Raw genomic sequence first — 13,136 nt, forward strand, 5'->3', positions numbered from 1 at the left:
CCTTCAGCGGGGCAGTGCCATTAATCTTCAGACTACTGAGATCAACACTGATCTCATGTTTGGATCCTCTAATCCAAGACCCTGTGCCCAGCAGGACCCTCCCATTCTTACCCTGTTCCAGAGGCACAGATTGATCCCAGCCTGAACTTTCCTAGCTCAAGTTTAATCATTATACTTTCTGCAGTTCCTCTGCAAGCATTGTAATGTAGTGACTGAAGACATAGTCAAGCATTTAAGTACATGATTAACCTGAAGTGCTTAAACTGGAATTGCTGACTGCAGCAGGGCTGCTTGTATACTTGGAGTTAAAAACGCATTCAAGTGCTCCACTGATCAGTTAATTATCATTAAATACATGCAACAAACAGAAACACAGAGATGACACAACCACAGATGTACTGCAGAAAACATCTGCTTCAGCAGCAATAGCAAATCTTGGTTTTAGGCGCACCTTTAAAGCACGTATTTCAGCATTAAGCCAGGAGGACATTAGATTTTTATAGAAGAACATGACAGACAGGAAGTGGGCTTGCAGAATAGAGGGTTTTTGGGGCAGCCAGGCAATGGGGCCATGAGACTGCAGGGCACCAGGGCAGTGAGGCTTTGGGGCAGAAGGGATGCAGGGCAGAGGGATATCATAACAGTGATGCTGCATGCCAGTGGGGCTGTAAGGCATTGGGGCTGCGGGGATGTGGGGATGCAAGGATGGGGGGCAGTGGGGCAGGGGGGATACAGAGATGCATGGATGCAGGGATGTGGGGCAGTGGGGATGCAGAGACGTAGGGCAGTGGAGTAGGGGGGATGCAGAGGTGCAGGGCAGCAGGGATGAGGGGATGCAGAAATGTGGAGCAGCGTGGATGCAGAGATGCAGGGCAGTAGGGATGAGGGGATGAAGGGTAGTGGAGCAGTGGGGATGCAGTGCTGGGGTGTTGTGGGGCAGCAGGGATGTAAAGCTGGGGGGATGTGGGAATAGAGGGAAGTGGGTATGAGGGGCTGGAGGATGCAGGTCTGAGAAGATGTGGGGATGAGAGACTGGGGGGCTGCAAGGATGCGGATCTGAGGGGACGCGGGTCTGGGAGGACGCTGGGATAGAGGGATGCGAGGATGCGGTCGGTCCCCGCGGTGCGGGCCGAGGACAACGGTGCAGCAGCGCCCCTTGCCGGCAGAGTTCGGCCCTGCACCGGGAAGCTGCCGCCGCGGCTCGACCCAACGCTGGTGGCAGCTCACAAACGGTTTTAAATGAGGGGCTGAAAAGCTCCTGGTTGGCCTGGGGCTGTGCCAAAGCAGAGGCCCTGCTCCTGGCAGGCTTCTGATTAATGCCGCCTGTGGTGGCAGCAGTGATTTTGTGTACATTTGCAGTACTTATTCTCCTTGAAAGGTAACAAGGACGAGTTTGGCTTATTGTTTCCTCATCTCCTCGCTGACAACTGCAAATCATTTCCAGGATGGATTGAATTATGAGGGGGCAGGCAGGAAGGGAGGCTAAGAGGGAGATGTGCAATGCAGTCCACTTTGAGTAATTTGCAATTTAGATTCTGTTGTATTGATTACTGCGCAACTTGGAGAGGGGGAGAAAAGCAATTGGCAGGTCTCCGGCTCCAAATATTTCCAAAACGATTATACATTTTATTAATCAAGGTCAACGTAACCTCATTTGGCCGGTACTAATGAAAACATAGGGTATGTGTTAACTAAAAATCACTTCAGGAGGAAAATTGAGGCACATTAAAATGCTATGCAGAGCAGCTCACAGTGCGCGGGTTTCAGATGCCATCTACTGGGCAAAGCTAATGCTGTAGAATGACAAGCGCACCTTTTACTCCTGTGCTTGCAGTTTCCCCTGTTCCTCCCTCAGCAGTTTTCCCACAGTGGTTGCAGGCTGAGGAAACCTTTTCAACAGTCTTCGGCCTGAGAAGTCAGCAGGATTTGTGCAGTACTCAGGTGCTTTGCTTTGCTGAACTGGGGACAGAGTTGCCCATGACAGCCTATTAAAGGTTTGATGTAAAAATGCATGCACAGAGCTCTCTGAAAACACAAAAGAAAGGCATTTTGCAGTCTAAGTACAGTACATAGCACAAACAAGGTCAGGAAAAGCACCCCCAAGCACCTAAAAACCCCAAGGAATCTTGGAATAAGATAGACTGTGCAGTACAGCCAAATAATTACTAGAAGTCATGGTACTTGGGAGTATATAAAAGAAGAAGCCTAAAGCAAACACTAATGTATTTTGGCTCATATCATGAGCTACTGCAAGTGCACTACAGTCACTGGGAGTTGTTCCATCCACTTCAGGCTTTGGGCTGGAGTCGGACTGACAGCCCCAGCTGGCTTTTCTGGGTACATACCTTTCACATTTGGTGACTCTTGAGTCTGCTTTCCAATTACTTTGTTTCAGCACTGCACCAGAACCAGAAAGGATCAATCCATTAAATAAAGCGACAGTCCCTGCCTGGGGAGCTCCAAGCACATTGGTCCCAAGTCCAGCAAGCAGGTTCCTTCAGGACTAAGCATAAGCAGAACTGGCTTTTTGGATCCTGGGAAATAAAACCCCAGATTATTCTGCAAATTCAGCAGTCTTGTGAGCTACAGTTCTGGTTTTCAGGCCCTTTCTCTGTTTCTTTGATCTGCTACAAAGCAAAGCTCCCATGCAGTTTAATTTATCTTACATCACATTGGATTATGAATACACATATGGTCATTTTCTCTATCCTTCCCCTTCTCCATGTCCCCCTCTCTCTCTAACCCAGCTCCCAAGGCTGTAGATTTACAGACAAGCCATCACTTTTTTGTTGGTTTCCTTTCAGTGCTGTTTCATTCTAATGGGACCAGTGGGAATTGGCCTATTTAATGAGAGAAGCTTTGAAACTTGTTAAAAATAAATCTTATTCCAAACTGTGAGGAACAGGCAAAACCTAAAAAATATTACAAACTCCCTTAAACCTGAACAGAAAGAAAGATTAACCAAAATGACAGGGGCTGATGCAAGGTACAAAACATTTTATTGGGTGATTTTGAAGGTGTGATTCCTAATAAGCTTTATATGTTATCAATAACCCACAGTTTCAAACCAGATTATTTTGGAACATAAGGCAGGGCTTTCTCAACGTTAAAAATATTGAATTAATATCTTTGTAATTTTGAAAAATGCTCTGAGCAGTTTTTATGTTCGGGAGGTAATTTCAACTAACCCACTGCTATAAAAAGTTTTGTACAGAAAACTCTCTCCTTTTTGATAAACCCATTTATTAAATAGCTCCCAAACCACTGCATTTCTTCAGTAACTTCTGCTTTTTCATCAAATCAGAACGAACCCAGCAAGGCAGCAATTTCCTGATACTACATTGAATAAATCCAGAAATCCAGCTCTGTCCCAAAATATAATCAGTTACACAATCTACAGTAAGTGCACCAGAGAAAGATAAATCAGCACCTGCCAACTAATGAGGAAGGGTTATCATTAAATTATCCCATCATAACAGTTCTTTCTCCTTTCCTCAAAAATCACTTTTAAAACCCTGCTTTAAATGCCTGTTTTAAAAGACTGCTGTTATAACATCGCATGCTAAAACCACTGTTCAAACTCCTCCTCTAGAACCACACTCTAACAAGAAAGCAATAAAACTGCATACACTGTGAAAGATAAAAATACTTTATGTTAGCAGTTAAGAAAAGGGCTTGTTCTGGGTCACTTGCTCTCCGTCTGTTGACGCAGCTGAAGCAAAGACCTGCCAGGTGCCCCTGAGCCACTGTCACAGGGGAGGAGGACACAACCCAAACTCTGAAGTTCATGGGAGCTCTGGCCCCAGTCAATGGGTCAGGTGTTTCCTAGCAGTGGAAGTATTGCTTTTGCAGCTTTGCTTTCTCGTCAAGCAGCACACACCCCTACCCTCAATCATGTACCTCTAATCATAGGTAAATGTGCAACGGAAACAACTTTAGTTTCTTCCTTACCGTTCTCTAGGACTTTTCCTCTGTTTCCCCCTCCTTTGACACCCCAGTTTAGGGCCCAGAGCCTGCAACATCTGCTTTGCAATACCCAGGGCATGCTGGAAAACCTGTACCCCATAACAATCTTACTATGCTATATCACTATGAAATATCCATAGTTCCTACTCCTTCCACTGTTAGACACCATGATCCTACCTCTCCCCTGGTCTCCTGACCATGCAAAGACTCCCCACATTACCACTTGCTTAGCCTGGGGTGGGTTACCATGCCACAATTTCTGTGATTTAGTTCCATTTTCTCTCACAAGGGAAGTGAGGCTTCTTTTCACCCCAAAATATGTAAAAAGTTCAATAGGAAGCAAAGTTCAGCATCTCAGAAGCATTAAAGCATATAATTTTTACTGAAATTAATGACAGTGAAGTACTTATATAGGCCTCAGGGCCAGATACACCACGATTTCAGTGGGAAATCAAGTCCCTAAATGTGTCTCTAATGCCTAATGACCTTAACCCCTCATTTTTCAGAAGTTCAAAGCAGTGAATGTAGAGTTTTTTGAAACACTGTTCAGTTGTTTCAAAATGGATTCCTGAGATTTACATCTCTGGAATTAATAGCATGTTAAGGAAAAATACTATGTGAGAGCTCATAGGGAACAATGTTTGCAACATATTTAATTCCTTTTGCCTCCATAGAAAGGACAAAGAAAAAAGGTATTCTTCCTACAAAACTAATCCCCAGATTTCTTTTGAGGTGGAAGTGAGCTGCTCTGCTCTGTGCAATGTGAGCTATTCTGTTAAGAAGCACAGATATAAAATAGTCATGCATATCATATGAACAGACTCATGACCATCTTTTTTGCTATTACCCCAAAACGAGTTATATCCATTACATTTGCACCCAAACTTGGAGCTATATGACCCAAAATGCCACAAAGTATGGGATGCAGAGCAGAATAAGGGGGCTGGCAATCACTAGCTCTGGGGTTATACAGTACCAAGGATGAGGAAGACGGGTTGTTACAGGCAGAACTCACAAACCTGCACTTCAGAGTTTCCTTCATCACCTACTCAACTCTGAGAAGCAGGGAGAAAAGCAAATGCCAATCCCACCAAAAACACCATCTAAATGAATGTTAACACAATATTCAAGTACAGGATCAACTGCAGATCTAGAGGAAGGTACTATGCAGAATTTTTCTGTTTGCTTAAATATAGCCTTGACTGAAACAGTGCTGTCAATTTTGACTACGCAAAGACTCTAGGGGTCTAAAGGAGGGCAGAAACTATAGCCAGTTTAGAGCATAAATCTCTCCAGCTGCAGGAAATATTATCAGCACTAATCATTTAATCATGGTGGAGCGCAGAAAGTGGTCACCCTGAGTTTGCTTGAATGCATATATGAAGCAAGCTTATTTTGCATGAAATCTCCCTTACAAGCACAGTAGTTGTATCCTGTACATATTAAATTTTTAAGAGCTTCTCTCAACTCCTTTTCCTTTAGCTCCCCAGCTAAAATGCTGAGATAACTGTCCATGTTTCCTACTTGTCTGACAATGTCAGAGGAAGCAGGGAGTGATTTAATAACTTAAGGCTACAGAAATGTTGTTTCCAGCCAAAACAATGAAATCCCAAAGTTCTCTGAGATTTGATTCATGATATTTACAAAACTGGTTCTGTGACCTCTGCCTATCACTGCGATCATAAATAACTGGCTGTTTCCTTTATCCATGCTCCTTATTCAACCTCAAATTGTACGTTCTAAGATACACAGACCACCTTTTCATCGTAAACAATTAACACTGAAGGACTTTGTGTGAACTGGTAGGTGCTTCTCTAATACAAATAATGAATATTCAGAACAACAGCAAACTGAAACTGAAATACCCCTTCTGTGCCCCTCCTGCAAGTAGTTAATATCACCTTATTATGGTTTGAGTTATACCAGCACATGAGCAAACCAGAGACACAGCAATCATATAATTACATTCTGATGTTCTGCTCTGCCCGCTTCTGTTTGCAAACAGTATTAAGTACTTTGTAAACGTGATGCTTGGAATTTAACACCTAATTTAACCACCATCTTACCAACTTTGAACATGACATGCTGAAGTTTAATGCAGACAAAAATGAGTACTGTAAGAAAAGCATAATCTCAAAATATGTTATGCCCTAGTGTTGAAGGAGGCACCTTACTTGAAGGCAAAAATCGATGTAATTGCATGGTGTCATTATATTCAAATGGAAAAAAATCATGTTTGGTATAAGCAATCATAAAAATCTTTAGGAAATTCCTCATTGTGACCAGTTTTGCTCACAACTGGATATAGCTACCTTTACAACTCAAGGGTCAGAAAGAGAGATTTCTCTTCCAACAGAAGAAAGTTTAATATGTCTAAATCTTTTATGGGAATTTATAAAAAGTAAAAATCTATTTTTAATTTATTTTTTTTTAGTAAGTCAAATTTCACAAAAAAAAGGACGATGCAAAGCCTTTCAACAACTGAAAATTACTGTCAGCACCAGTTTTAAAGTCAAGCTACTGGCAGACATCCATATCTAACAAAAGCAACTTTCCCAACACTCCCCACCAAGAACTTTCCCTCCCACAATATCCCCAAGTGCTTAAAAAGTAGCCGTGACAATTTTTAAGCATGTTGTGTAGCTAAAATATAAGACACCAATTAATGCACTATGTGCCCCTAGATCTGAATGGGAAAGTATGCCACATATGCTTAGATAACATCAGAAATAGAAAAGTCATGGGAAAGGAACTTAGAAACTACATTAGCCTCAGAAATCTAAGATGAAAATCTTACCCAGACCTCTAAGGGCTCAGGTCTTTGAAGCCTTTCACATGACCGAATTATTTCATCATACACAGTGTTCAGGGGTAGTTCAGCCTGTGATTGCTTACTTAGTAAGTGGCTTGTCTTTTTATTCAGGCCTATTTCACCTTGCTGAAAATGCTGGTATTCTGTACTACATATTGTTTGGGGATGTGGGGAAAGGTGGAAGAGGTTAGGATACTTCTGATCTACATAATGTCAAAGGAAGTGAATTATGTCAGCAGCTGAGCTCATGCACTGGCTTCTACCAAGTCCTGTGGTTTTGATAATTTCAAGGCAGAATTTCAAGACAGGAGGTTTTGCAATGCACTTTCATCTGGGTTTTCCCTTTGGCTTACCAGAGCCCACATCCCAGCCTCAATATCATGTTGCTGGGCTTGTGTGAACTCAAAGGCTATTTCTGGAGCAAAGGAACAAATATGTTGTAGAGGGGATGGGAAACTTTAAATACGGAGTCAGGGAGAGGAAAAACCCCACTGCTCCATCTGCTCTCTGCAAAGACTGTACCTATACTAAGGACATTAAGTGAACATATTTTGTTAAGAAAACAAAAAAAAATATTGTACTTACAAAGGATTTATGCTTAAGAAAGTAATCTTTTAATTACTTACTAGGTACCAGCATTTCATGGAATCTTAGAATCATTTAGGTTGGAAAAGACCTTTAAGCTTTGGAGTACATTTGATACATATCAATAATATGATTCCTTGTCTAGATATCCCAAATTATGCTGAAGAATCCCCAAATTTTAAACATTAAAAACATGCCCTTAAATTCAGCATTGCTGTATAACAGGTCTTGAATGAGAAGTCAGCAGATACACATGAATATAAGGGAAGGCTAGGAAGACACTGAACAGGTGTGAAAATTTCACAGTAATAAGAAAAATAAGCATTTCAGAGTTGAATCTCTAAATGAAAATCCACTTTCTATTTTAATTTAACAATGCAAGAACTCTCCATATAATCTGCTTTTTTCATCTAGTCCAAATGTGTAAGTCTAGGATTAAAATTACATTTTAAAATACATTGTGTATCTGTTTCAAAGAGCACCCAGGCAAACCTGCATCTCTTCCTGCATTATTTTTTTCCTGTGTTGATCTTGCAGGACATGAGTCTGTAGGGTTGAAGTCAGCTGAACTTTCATTATTGGCTCCACTGGAAGTAGGTTAAGACCCAAAACTCTTAATCTGTCTGCAACTGTATCTTATCTGCATCTCTTCTTTGTGCCAAGGATCTGAATACAAATGGTAACTTCATACAAAAGGTGCTTTACTATCCTTCAAATAGTAAATCTTGGCAAAGAACCATTAGCCCTGGGATAAAACAAGCCTTTACTCTGACTTTGTTGTTGTGAAAATTAATTTACTACATTTCTAGCCTTTACAGATAAAATATGCAAATTGCCAGCTCCCTACAAACAGGATTACCTCACCTTCATTCCCTCGATTAAATAACAAATAAATGGAACAATAAGAAATTGTTTGTAGGGATGTCAGTTTATTTGCATATACTTTGATATTCTCATTGCAGAACCTACACTTTAGGTTAACCAGTCAGGTTCTCTTCTCATTATAGTTTAAATACTTACTTTATCTTTCTTTTCTGATATATAATGCAAGGAAACACATAAAAGAAGGCCATAAAAGAAGATTAATAGCTGTTAATCAAGCCTGACCAAAAAACAAAGGCTAAGTTTACAGCTGAGAGGCTTTGCAGGTATAGAGATTCTGGTATATTATTGTTGTAAAAAGTAGGGTGCAGATACAGTTTATGCAAGCAGATAAACACTTTTGCCACTACAGTTTATTCTGAGAGTTAGTTGGTTTTGCTGTCCCAGGTCAAACATATTGGAGTAGCTAAGCACAGTTTTACGGGTGGAACTCCATCTACTCTTGGCAATGTTAATAGCACAGCTACTCAGGTCACACATCATGACTCATCACATTCTTCCTGGCAAAAGTCTGTACTCCAGCTATAGAACTGCTGCCAAGCGATTATATGTGGTTTGTGACAAAGAGAAAAGAAACCACCCAAAAGCTAACAGTAAATTCTTAAAGAAATATCAAAATGAAGATGAAAAACTCTGAAAGTAAGATGAAATACCGCTCCTTTGATTGCACAAAACCCCTGATTTTTGCTACACAGTTCTTGTGGATGTTCTAATTTATGCCTTGGATTGTTCTTGCTCAAAAGTCAGTACATTAATATGGCAAATGCTATGTAAACATCAACCTCATTCAAACAGAATCTTTCCAGTAGCATTGTGTAGGAATGCCTCAATCTTATACCAGCACCAGATAAATATCAAATCCTATTCACTCTTCAGTATACTACTACAACATGGAAGGATGCAATTCATACTCCTTGTGATTGTGAAAGACCAGGCTATTCCTGAAATCCTATGGCAGTGAAAACAGAACAAACTGAGTTCCACTGGAGTGGAACTGGGGCAAAATACAGGTGATCTTCAAATAGTGACAAGTGAACCTTAACTACATTCAGCCTTGTACTTTCCTACTATTAGACTGCATGTACTTCAGGAACTGAGGATAAAAGATTTTAACTTACACAATGGGAAAGTAAACTACACATTTTTTCAATTATTAGGATGTTTAAATAGCAGGAACAAGAACTCCCAAAGGCATTGCAGACAACATAAACATGCAAGTCATCTAGTCATTGTGCTCCAGCCTACACGACACACAAAGAAAACTTTTGTATATGGAACATGATTTCAGAATCTCATGAGACCAGAAAGCTCTCAGTGTTTCAAAAAGAGATTAAATACTACCTCTATTGGTCTCTTTTGTCTGAAATTCACTTTCTATGAAATTCAACCCTGCACAAAGAGCCAGAATCAGGATTAAGGATCTCATAAACCCCATTTAATTCCCTAAAAAGGCTTCTGTGCAGAAATGAATTCCAGTCTCTGAGAAAAGTTGTACTATTAACGAAAGTATGAAAAAAAGGCATTTAGAATTAGTTTGAAAACTCTGTGCTCTGGACTAAAAACTTTTTAATTAAAAAAAATCTAAATGGAGATGTATGTTCTTTAAAATATGCATTAAAATAGAATATTAAATATTTTCTTCTAAGAAATTGAAACTATTAAGGACAACTTCTCTGTTGCTACTGGCTACAGAGTAATAGCAAGAAATGACAAGGATCACGTCAAAGTCAGCCAGCAGCTACCAGGGCTTTTGGGCAGGCTTGCCATTTGCAAGGATTCTCCCTAAAATTAGAGAAATGGTCTTCCATTGATGAGGAATAGGAGGCAGAGAAATGCAAGAAAATGAGTCTCCAATAATATTCTCTTCACATACCCTGTAGGAAGATGAATTCAACAAAGACAGAAAGAAAGAATGAGAGAAAGAACAAAAGAATGAAAGAAAGGAAGATGATCCTGTATTCAATTTCTACACTCCAGGCATAGTCTTAATTTGGGGCCTCCCTATGTGTCCTAGCAGCTCTTTCTGGTGATAAAACAGTTATTGTCTGGTTAATTTATGTCTCTATTTAATGCATGACATAAATAGACTGAGCAGCATGTTTGGTGAAAGGACAGGGAGTCCCTACTGATATAAACTGGTGAACAGTAAAAAGAACAGTCCCTTTTTAAGAACCTGAAATGATGAAACTCTTTGTGCTGGCTGCAAATGTATTTCAAATGCATTAGAGCTCACTGTTGTGGGTTCCCTTGGATAAATCTCTTGTCAAACTCAGAGGTGGCTTGCCATTCCGGCTCTAACAACCTGTTGAGCTATTGTTATCTATCAGTCAGCGAGAGCCACATCAGTTGCTGTGCCAGTTCCAGACAGGCCTAACCTCTTTGTGAGTTTGTGTGCGTTCCTCTTTAAAAAAGAGCTTTTTTTGTTGGTGGTGTAAATTCCAGCATTATTATTTGGGCATGAGCCAGCCTAATGCTAGTATGCCTGGGAGTCATAGAGGGCTTGCAAATGCTACACTGCTGCAGGAAACAGTCCCTGGGAAATGTGGGCTCTGAACTTCTCATTGCTTACCTTTGGGAAAGGAGAATACCCCAAGCAGGAAGCGCCTGTTTTATGGAAGGGATGTCTATATAATCCTGTACATCACTGAACCCCAGAAGAGCTCAAGCTTCAGAGAAACTGCAATATGAACATAGCAATAGTCAGACAACTAACAAATTGGCTGGAAAGCAGCACAGCAAATACTCAGTGAAAGTAGCTAGCAACAGAAGTGGCTAGTAGGGGCTGCCACTTAAAATAAATTCAAGTTTCCAATACACTAATTCCTCTATTATTAAAAATCATAGGGAACCGGAATAGCCCAGTAAAATAGAAGGCTTGGTACTAGGGAGACACTGTAGCCATTACATGGCACAGTGATTCCACAAGCCCAGTAGAAAGGCTATGGTACAATTGAAAATCACCTGCATTTATTTGTGATGTGACAGATAAGTTTGCTTAATGTGTAGGGAACATTTTGAGAAATAGGAGCTTTGAGGAGAATCGGCCTGTTTGGAAAACTTCTGTCTACTGACTGAAAATCCACTTCTGAAACCTAAGGACACAACATGCCTTCCCACTTCACACACTGCAGGCTCCTCTGGGACTGGGACTCACCTGAAAACGCACCAGAAAAATCAAGACAAGACCTTTCAGTGTTGTGCATAAGAACAGCCTCTCAGCTGTCCCTCAGAAGCCCATATTCATAAGTGGAAATCTTCCTGTCATTTACGCAAAAACCACCCGTATTTATTATTTTATTTATCTTCTTCAGTCACATACGATATTCTCACTGCAACTACTTTATTCCCTTCTCCTGCACTACAGGACAGCTACAAGGTATTTTTCACGTCTTTTATCACTAGGTGGCGATGTTGGAAGCAAGAAACGGGATGAAGACCAGGGACAGAGAAACACCCGAAATGTTAACTTCCACCACAGCTTGCCGGAAACATTAAATCCTGGGCAAACTCTGATCCGCTTATTTATCTGAAAATTCACGTACTGACTTTAAATTTAAAGCAATTAAAAGCAATCTCAGACCAGGGGTATAACTCCCTTAATGCAATATAATCCTTTATTATAACCATTGTAATCCTTGCAATATAAACATTTTGGTGGGAATTCAACCCACCATAACACCTGGCCACACCTCTTCACCATGTGAAATCCATTGCATTGCTATGCAAATAAAGTGGGAAAGAGCTGTGCTTCGCTGACAGATATTTCCTCCTCTTGTGGTTTTGTTACCACCTATTTTTAAAGAAATACATGGAAATGCTTACAAGATCTTGTTAAAACCGTACAAAAATGTTAGTAGAATGAGTTCCAAGGTAGCAGCAGTCTTCTACCACACACCAAGCAAAGCAGAGCAAATTGAAGACATGAATCTTGTTATTAAAATTCATCTGTACGAGTATTAGCTCTGAGCAGAATCCAGCATCCTATTCCATAAACATTTCAAGCAGAAAACCAACAGAAACTCATTATTGTAAATGTTAATTGTTTCCTGCGTATCCTCATCCACAAAATGTCTTGTCTTTGAGCAGTGAAAGCACTGCAGCTTACTTCCTTATGAATTTATTGTTGAGGGATATTATTTATTCAGCTTAAATAAGTTTTAAATCGTTTGAGTCAGAGTTATAGTATTTTGTGGTTTAGTATGCTATTTGCTTAGCTTTACTTGTTTAGCATGAGCAGCTAGATTTGCTGCAGCCTCAGGCTGTAAACTGTGGTCTTTCACCTAGATACGCTTTCAGCTGGAATAAAGTTAGCTTTCTTAGTAGTTTTCCTATAAGCTGGTACAGTGCTGTCTTTTGTCTTTAGCGTGAGAAGAATAATAACACACTGATGGTTTAGTTGTTGTTAAGTTTATGTTCGTCTGAGGTCTAGGACTTTTTTAGTGTGCACAAGAAGCACAAACCAGAAGGAGCTACTACTGTCAGCAGAAGCTGCAACTCGACAAGGCAAGAACAGTTAACAGCCTGTCTGTAGGAACACAGAGAAAGAATCCTATGAGGTGTTACAAGACCCCAGACCAAAAAATCACTATTGTACTAAAAAGACATGTGAGGGGTGGGTGTATAAATCATAAGTGCATAATTGCCCGGGGATTTCTTTGTTTGGGGTCTCCCTCCAGAGGCAGAGGGACCTGTCCCTTTTGCTGCATCACTGATATTAAGCATTTTTTTCCTGGAATTGAACAATTGAGACTCTGCTGCAGGAAATGTGGGGTTGAGCCTGAAGAAGGAGGATGTGTGCTTGTGAGGGGGTGAGGAGTAGAAAGGGGCATCCATCAGCTCTCTGGAGCTGCCTGCTGCAAAGGGACTCCAGTTCTAGCAGTTGAAGTCTTGG

The sequence above is a fragment of the Lathamus discolor genome, chromosome 4 (genome assembly GCF_037157495.1).
Source record: "Lathamus discolor isolate bLatDis1 chromosome 4, bLatDis1.hap1, whole genome shotgun sequence".
In the NCBI taxonomy this organism is placed as follows: Eukaryota; Metazoa; Chordata; class Aves; order Psittaciformes; family Psittacidae; genus Lathamus; species Lathamus discolor.